This window comes from Falco rusticolus, chromosome 5 (assembly GCF_015220075.1).
Source record: "Falco rusticolus isolate bFalRus1 chromosome 5, bFalRus1.pri, whole genome shotgun sequence".
NCBI classification, from domain to species: Eukaryota; Metazoa; Chordata; class Aves; order Falconiformes; family Falconidae; genus Falco; species Falco rusticolus.
The window spans coordinates 79,814,900-79,823,940 of NC_051191.1; the positions used below are offsets into that span (position 1 = coordinate 79,814,900).

At 47.4% G+C, this 9,041-nt stretch overlaps 1 protein-coding gene across 10 annotated transcripts in view; it reads right to left on the reverse strand.

Moving 5' to 3' along the window:
- Window positions 1-7,838, reverse strand: part of DUSP16 (dual specificity phosphatase 16) — a 70,337-nt gene extending 62,499 nt beyond the window's left edge. For 4 of the 10 annotated variants that reach the window (XM_037390010.1, XM_037390000.1, XM_037390009.1 and 1 more), the window contains exon 1: window positions 7,280-7,374. The gene's annotated coding sequence lies outside the window, so the exon portion shown is untranslated. Of the gene's footprint in view, window positions 1-6,569; window positions 6,625-7,279; window positions 7,375-7,566 lie in introns of those variants that run through there. The other 6 variants (XM_037390002.1, XM_037390011.1, XM_037390003.1 and 3 more) reach the window with 6 other exon arrangements.
- Window positions 7,839-9,041: the final 1,203 nt, after the last annotated feature.

Sequence of the window (9,041 nt, forward strand, 5' to 3'; positions counted from 1 at the left end):
CAGTACTGTTTTTGCCCATGAAAGGCAATGGTCATTAATAGCTTGTATTTGCAGAAGGCTGTCAGAGGAACAGCATGCTTGAGCTTCCTCCACAGCTTTCTATAGGTTTAACCATACATGAGGCAGCAGGGGGGAAAAAAGACACTACGTATTTCCTCTTTCCAGAACAGGTCACACCTGCAGGAGATTTGGCAAGTCATGCAAGCCTCAGTTGGAGAAAAAGATTCAATTCCTGTAAATTTGAGGGGGCAGAAGGATGTGGGTCTCTTCCTGGGAAGCGCATCTTGGAAAAATGTGCAATGGCAGCATTAGTATTAGTTAGTATTTTTACACTTTCTTGACTAGTATCTTGGAGATTTACACTTGTGTTGCTATTCTTTTTCATCCATTTTATACTTGAAGGAGTTAACTCTTTCAGTAATATTTTGAAAGGAAACAGGCAACAAATGGGCTACTCATACATTCAAGTCCGTGCTGGATAAACAGATTTTTCAGGCATCTTCAAATGGGTCTACCTGGAAATTAAAGCAGACAGGTGAAGTGAGCCACAATGAGGAAACAAGCTTTGTCAGCTGGATGGTATCCAAATGTGGATCACCTAACAAGCAGAAGAGAGGACTGAGTAGCTGACAAACATGTCAACCATGAGAAGTCAGGGATTTTCACCTGCTGGACAAGCGAACTCACTCCACTGACCAGGAAAAATACATCATCATATATATTCAGATGAAAAGTTACAAGCAAGAAAAACCACAAACCGAAAGAAAAAAGGGAGATGATGAGCAACAAACAAGGTAGCAGAGGAAATTACAAACAGCTTTATTAGTTTGTCTAGGTATGCCCTAAATAAGTCTCCTACTAGCTAAAAGAACATGGCATTTGCCAGCTCTCATAAAGATAGTGCCCATTTCCCTTCAGCTGCCATGTCTTCCTGAGGTACGGGACTATGAACCTACAGACCAGTCACTGTTGATTACCCCTCTTCAGTAAGGCTTCAGAGCACTTGCTGCGTAAAACGCGGGAGCTTTCAGGAAATTGAAACGACACAGTAGCAGCCTGGGAGAAAGGGGAAGGTGGTACTGGTTCTCTTGCTATGAGAAGCCACTTGCCATCAACACAAAACTCCAGACTACAGGAAGAGAAATGTTCACAGCCCAGCCTCAGTTTGGAGCACACCTGCCTTGCACCCAGGGTCTTGGGATAGACAGTGGGAGCCCTACTAAATGGTGACACCATTTGCTTTCTGCTAATCTGAATTCAATCCAGCATGTAATTTCAGACTTATTTTGACCTAATAACATGGCAACCCAATGCACTAAGATTACTGCTGTACTTTTTTGCTGGAATGTTCTTTGTCCTTGTTTAAAAACTGGCAAAGCATTATGAAGCTTTGCTGAAGATGTTGATTTCAAGATGAAGTTTATTCTGTTTGCTCCCCAGGTGTTCCTAGCAAAGAGGCTCCTATCTAAATACTATTTTAGAAAGGCACTTCTGAGTATGATGGGGTTAGAAGAGAGACATGTAACAGAAAGTCTCTTCCCCCTCCAGCTCTCTTCCCTCCCAGTCTACCAGAGTCTGAACAGACTTCCATGAAACAGTCAGGGACAGCAGAGCTGGAAAGCAAGAGGAAACAACGAGTTCCAAGCATAATTTGTGAAGAAAGAAGGAATGAAATCCCAGCACCTAAGCAGGTTCCCACCTGTAACAAAATACTTGTGGGAACTGTATAAAAGAGAGGTGCTACACTTATTCCAGATAGCATTAATACAATGAGTGGAAAGCAATCTCACACCTGTTCTTCAGGCAAATGTTCTTGGTGCTTAAGACCCACCTTTGAAATTAAGGCTTGTTTCAGTAGCAGGACTGTATACTGAGAGAAGCCCTCTGAAGCGTTCAGACTCTTTGCATGTATTTGAAGTTGCTATTCAGATGTATGGCTTCCATGCTTGAAGGGACTGTATAAACTTAGTGAAATATGCACTATTGAGAAAGTCACTCCCCTGCAAGCACCATCTTGCAGGTAGAAACCCAAGTCCTGACACGGGATTTGAGTCTTTAAAGTTTGGAGTGAATGATTCTTACACCTAGCAATCAAGAAGTAAAAACAACACTCAGGCTATTAAAAGTGTGGTGTTTATATCCCTAACATTATGAATTATTCAGCCTTTAAACATGATTTACTACTGGTTCAGTAGGAGCAGAACGTAGTACCATATCAATTATATCCAGAACTGCAGAATACTGTGGGGGGGAGCAGGGGGAGATGCTTTCCTACTTTGAGAGCAACATCTATGCTACACATGCAGAGCCAAAGCCTTCTAATCCAGCAGGCTGAATACATACTAGTTATTCAAACTCAAGAACGTGTGCATAAAAGGCATTTCATACAATTAGCCTCTGTTGTCCTCCTTGTTTTATGCTCTCTGTAAATTTCTTATTCCCATGTTGCTACATTACACACTCAGACCCATCTTTTTTGTCTACTACAACACCTTCAGTAATACAAAAAACATTAGACAAACAGGTAAGGGTGTCTAAAAGGAGAGTATTTGTACAAGCCACTGATCTATCATTTACTCAACAAACAGGCTCAATTAATAGATTATTACAGTAAAGCAAAATTAAGTGAAGCACAATGAAAACTGCTAACACTGTTTTAGTCTCAATATCATAGCTTTGTGTCATAGTTTTCTGCCAAACTAATATAATGGAACACAGTTATGATTTTATGAAGAAAATTTTTCATATTATTTTAGCAGACTATCACTCTGGATGGCACCTGGAAAGATCTTACAGAGGACAAAAAAATACATTTATCCTCAACTAATGGAAGCCTCTTCACACATCCATTTACGTATCTTTATTTGCTAAACAACTGACATAAATTTATAACTTAAGCCTGAAACCAAACGAGACCACCAATTTACCTGAAGAGGTCTGGGCAAGCAACTGATCCTAGTTTCTGAGAAACAGGCTGAAAACTTGTAATACACAGGGCAAAATTAGTTTCAAGAACACAGTAAAGAGAAGCTGTGTAAGTTACTGGCCACTTATGGCTCATATTGTGACCAAGAAAGAGCCGAGATAACTGACTACCTCTCAAAGAAGGACCTTGTTTCAGCAGTTACTTTCATATACTCATGCAGCATAAATGTTACAGCTTTGGACAGTGCAAGCACAGAAAAACAGCAGCATGGAAGGTCCATGGCAGGAGAGATGATTCTGCATCCCTGTAGCCCCACAAGAAACCTCCCATCACTGAGGCAACACTCTTTCCCCTCTTTCCTAGGCTGCCCAAATTATTAATTTGGGTTGGTTTTTTTTTCATCTGCTGGAGCATTTCATAGGCACACAAGATGGAAAGCTGCCAGCCTTCCCACAGCCAACTCCGAGTAGGTCAGTCTTGGCTCAGCAGCTGACCGCACAGCGCAGCAAAAGGAAACACAAGGCCTTGAACTCATGCCCATCTTCCCTCTCGTCCTCCATACACACAACCCTAGACACGGATTTTCTTTGATTGCTGAGGAATAGTAATTCACTGGTGGTCAACATCATCTCCACTGGAGACCATGACAGCTGCCAACAGGCCCCATCCATAAGCAAACCAAGAACTGCTCAGATTAAAACTTTGCAAAACCTGAGGTTAAGATGCCAAACTTTACCATTAATGTGTATTTATGGCTTCCTTCAGGTTTTATGGGAAGTTACAGAGTAACTGTAAAGGAAATTTCCTATTTAGAGCTGCCAAACTAATACCAATCTAAAGACCAGGTCCCACTAAGGAGAGAAGTGGCAATACAAACTTCCCTGTTCCCACAGCCATCTTCAGATGGCAGCAACACTGCAACACTCTGCCTCTAGCCTTGCTCCAGAGCCAGTTTCATATCAATCAGCTTTGGCATCAGGATGGTAATACTATTGTACCAGTGATAAAGAAAACCCTGAGGACAGGGTCCCCCAAGTAACAACTAGGAAGTAGCCTGAAGTTACAGTGTTTGTTTCACCTTCACGCAAATGACTCCCAGTCTTCAGTTAATCACTGCCTTTAATCCAGGCTGACATCCTGATACACATCACCAGGCCACCCATCACCTATGGCTTTTGATTCACGCAGAAAGTAGAGGCCACGTATGCAACTGACAGGCCTAAAGCATGATGTGCTACCCTTTGTTTATGAAGGAGGAAACCAAATAAATCACAGAAATATTACCGATATTGATATGATATGTAGTTACTGATATTTAAAATATTCTACAGAAATCCTATGCTAAATCTGGAAGCAATCCTTATGGAACTGCAGGGAAAGTGAACATACCATTTGATGCATCAGGGACACGGCTACTTCCCTATTACCCAGAAAAATAGCTTCTTGATAATTCTTCTTAAATAATCTTGGATGTACCATTACACAACCATGCACAGAATAATACAAGATTTCAAGAAACATTTAGTCATTTGATCAGCTTAACAACAAATCTGTAGAGACAAATTCAAAGGATTCACAGGCCAAACCCATGTTTTTTCCTAGGGGTGAAACAAAAGCAAAAAAGAAAAAGGAAGGGATGTGCCAATCCTTCCACACCTCATCCTTTGACAGTAACTACTCTACGCCATCTGGCTATTAAGGATTGTCAGCACTTGAAGAATATCCATGATGCTTTCCTGACTGCTCTTACAGGAAAGGGGTGGGGGGAGAGAAGAAAAAAAAAAGTCCTAGAAAATTAAACAGGCATACTATAAAGTGAAAACTATCACCCTGCCTATTTTTTCTTGAGGGAAAAAATGCTTCAACTGTGCTTACTGTATTTCTTAGAAGATTTGAATTTTGAAAATAGTGAATATTCCTGAATAGGTCTGGGGATTAAGGTGTTGAACTTTGAAAAGACAGGTGACTGAGCAAACTCTTACCGCACAACGCACTGGAGCAGAGCTCACATGAAGACCAATGCAAGTAACAGAAATCAATAGCTCATTTGTTTTTTCAGCATTTTTTACGGAGGTCTAGAAAAGAGTCTGAATTTGCCCTCTGAGGGCTTCTTAAGGCTTACATGAATCTCTCTTAAAGGCAGGAGAGCAGCTGGCCCGTCCCACCATCCACTCTCTAGTAACTCCATACGACTTCGCTCACTCTGTCTCCAGCTGCTAGCTGTGAATAGAGGCACAGGACTACCGGGGCACAGTCATTTTGCACCCAAGGAAGGTGCACAGGCACATGGCAGATACAACCACAACTCCTCCCACGGGCTAAGGGCTGGCATGGACCCCAGAGGAGCCAGAGCTCCTAGTGAAATCCATTTAACACATTCCTGCACAGCTTCTGCCGATACCGTTCCTATGGACAGTTGAAGCTATTCTAGCTAAAAACAAACATCCGCACCAGGCTAGTTGCCTTTGCTGGAAGAAGAGTGTGCATTTTACAGAAATAGAGACAAATTGAGCTCACTTTCTTCTACAAAAGTTTTTCTGGTGTGATTTTGTTCCCTTATATCTGCTTAGGTAGCTAACAAAACCAGAGCTTCAGTAGCAGGAATGTATTTTTGTATCTTTATATAACAAGTTGCATTTTTAAATGCCTGGTTGGGCTTTCTGGACTTTTCTATTAAACCATACAGCATTTTGCCGCTACCACCTCTAATTAGCACAGGAACTGGCACCTTCTCTGCTGCTTCTACTTATTTGTTCATTTAAAAAGAGACTTTGAAATTGCGTATTAGGATATACTGAAGCACTATTGTATTAAACAAGCATAATAACCAGAATTTATTACACCTCAGACATTTTTTTATAGCTTCCTTCCTAAAAATATTAATAAGTATACTCAGTAAATGCAGGATTTACTTTTGAATATCACTATTCTATGTATCTTTTTGTCATTCAAAATTAGAGCTAAAAATACATGTACACCCCCCTGTTGCATACTTGCTCCACATTCAAATAGAAACCCCCAGACAACCAACATAAACAACTGTGATGAAGGCCTCAATCTCCAATGGGCAGTGGGATGAAGACCATAAAAAGAAATTAAGACTTACTATTTTTCCACCTCCTCTCAAAACACAAGAGTCTCAAACCAACTCCCGTTTGGTCAGTTGTGACTTTGTAAACTCTGTATCTACCTCACCGCATGCTGCCAGGAATAGCATAAATCTCAAAGCAAGGATTACAAAACCATTTGGGGGTTTTGGTAGGGTTTTTTTTTTCTTTTAAGAACCCAAACACACATCCTTAGGAGTTGCTCCTGGGAGAAAGAGTTCAATCTGCTTTTAGCTTTCAAAATTAGCACAGATCTGTTTATTCTGCTGGGTATAGTCCGAATGTTTGAACAAAAAAAGTTAGTCATAAGTCAGACAATACAACTCGCCACGACTACACCCTTCACACGAAGGAAAATCAAAAGATCGACTTTCTATTTCAACCAGCTGAAACGACCATAAAAGCAAGTAAATTCTCATGGCTTTTCTAAAAAAAAAAAAAAAACAACAACCAACCACCAAAAAAAAAACCCAACAACAAACCAGCTTCCCATCTGACATGTCACCAAATGGGTTTTGGCCGCTGAAAAATCCTACCATTGGTCCGGCTTTGCAGCAGGCACATCCCATACACCTTGTCGGGCTCGCAGGGATGCGCACTCCCTGCTCACCGCCACCGCTGCGGCGGGGGGGGCGGGATAACGGCAGCCGCGGGTACCGGGCAGGCCGCCCCCCGCTGCCCGCCGCGCAGCTCGGCTTGGCGAGAGCGCAACGCCAGGTTAACGATTTGCAATTTGCTTCACTCCTGGACTCCACGGCACAGCCCTCCATTTTGTCAACTGCCTCAATTTAAACGTCTTGCAAGTTGAAGGCAAAACTTCCAACATTTCTCCGGGAGCCTTTCGGGGCTTTAAAGCATCCTCGCCCATTTTAAGCAGGGGGAAGCCTACTCGGGGCCGGCACTGTTTACTAAGTTTAGCAAGGCAGGCGCGCACGCCAAAGCGGGTCCTCCGCCTCCCCAGGCATCCCCCGCAGCCGGTTTCGGGGCGCGCTGGAGTCCGGGCGCTCCCGCTCATCCCCCGGCGGCGCGCTGCCCCCTCCCGCGCACACAGGGCGCCCCCCCCCACCCCCCAGGAGAGGCAGGTGGATATCGGGAGGTGAGAAAGGAAGGGACGAGGAGGAGGAGGCAGGAGGCACCGCGGACGGCAGGGTGCCGGCCGCCCCGCAGCAGGTAGGGGGAGCGCGGGGCGGCCCGCCGGTGCCGGTACCGGTACCGTACCCCCCTCCCTCTCACCCGCGGTCCTTACCACCTGCGGAGGCGGCCGGAGCCTGCCCGGGCCGGGGCAGCGACCTGTCCGCTGCGGGCGCGCTCCTCCGGAGGTGAGGGGGCGGCGGGGAAGGGCATGCGGGAGGAGGGAAGGAGGGAGGGAGGGCTCCCGCCGCCCGCCTCTCCCTCACCTCCCTCCTCCCCCTCCCCGCCCAGCCCGGCCCGGCCCGGCCCCGCCGCGGCCCCCCCAGCCCCGCGCCCCCCTCCCGGGCCGGCTTCACGGGGCGGCCCCGTGCCAGGGGTCCCTGCTCTCCTCCCGGCACTTACTGTGTCACCCCCTGCCTCTCTGTCCCCTCGGCAGGGATAAAAGTTGTTGCCACCAGCCTCGCCGCTGCCGCCTGAAACAACTTTGTCTCCTTCCAGCCTCTGGGAAAGCGCCTCTTTTTCCTTATTCTTCAATTTAAAAAAAAAACAAAACAAACCAGCAATTTTTAAAAAAGTAAAGAATGAAAACTATATTCGTCTCTTTTTTTAGGAGGGGGAAGCGTGAAGGTGGGAGAGAAGAGGAGAAGAAGGAAACATTTGGCGCTTCCCCCCCTTCTTCCCCCTTCCTTCCCCCCCAAGATGGCTTGAGAAAATTAAAAGGGGACGGGGATGGGGGAGCGGGGGGGGGTGGGCACTGAAAAGCTCGGGAGGGGGGAGAAAGTTTTGGGGTTTGAGGCTTTTTTTGTATGTGGTAGGTTTTGGGCGGGGGGTTGTTGGGTTTTTTTTAAAGCTTTCGGCTCCTAGAAAGCCCCAAGCGATTACAAACAAACGGGCAGAGCAGGCAGGCACAAGGAGGGGAGCGAGCGAGAGAAAAAGAGTTTTTTTGCTGGTCAGTAAACTTCAAGCTGCTGGGATGAGGTCATTGGTGTAAAAATAAAGCGATGGCGTCATTTGAAACCAATCCCAGTGAATGAACTCAGCCGGGGGGTGAAGGTGGGGGGAGAGGGAGAAGGAGAAAGAGGAGGAGCGGGGAGAGAGGATCCCCGCGGGGAGACGGAGGCAGCCGCCACCGCCGCGCAGCCCCGGCCGCGGGAGGCGGAGTGGGGCTCCGGCCGCACCACGCTGTCACCGGGGGGGGACACGCGCCCGCTGCCCCCGGCCTCCCGCCGCAGCCGCCGCGCCGGCCCCTGGGAGGAGCCGGGGCCGCGGAGCGATTCAACCGAGCCGCCGCCGCGGCCCTTCCCCGCCCCTCGCCCGGCCGGGGGGGCAGGCCCCGCCCGCCCTGCCCTCGCTCCCCGGCCCGGCCCTCGCCGCTGCCGTCCCCTCTCCAGGGAAAGCCGTCCAGCCTCAGCGTCCCCTGCCATCACCGCCGCCTGCGGGCGGCCCCACACCGAGGCCCGGGGCGGACCCGTCGCCGCGGGCCTCGCCGGGCATGTGGTTCCACACGACGCCGCGGCGAGCCCTGTCCCTCCGCGGCCTCCCCGAGCCCGGCCGCAGCCCGGTGGTGCCGCGGGCAGCGCAGGGGTGGCTCTGTCAGTATGGGCCTTCTGACGGCCTGACACAGAACCATGGAGTGCTGAGGTGCCAGACCCTCCTGAGGCACGGGGGACGGAGCGCCCTGGTAGCTGCAAGGCACGTTGAGGGCCTTCACCCTTTAAATTACCTTGTCTAATTAATAAAAAAGAAAAGAAAATCTAAAACCAATAACTTGAGAAAAGTGAAAGTTAAGTCTAAATATACACAGAAATACAATGACTTTTGTTGAACAGCCATCTGTTCTGGCTGGTACCATTGTTAACTAGCAAGGTACATCCCTC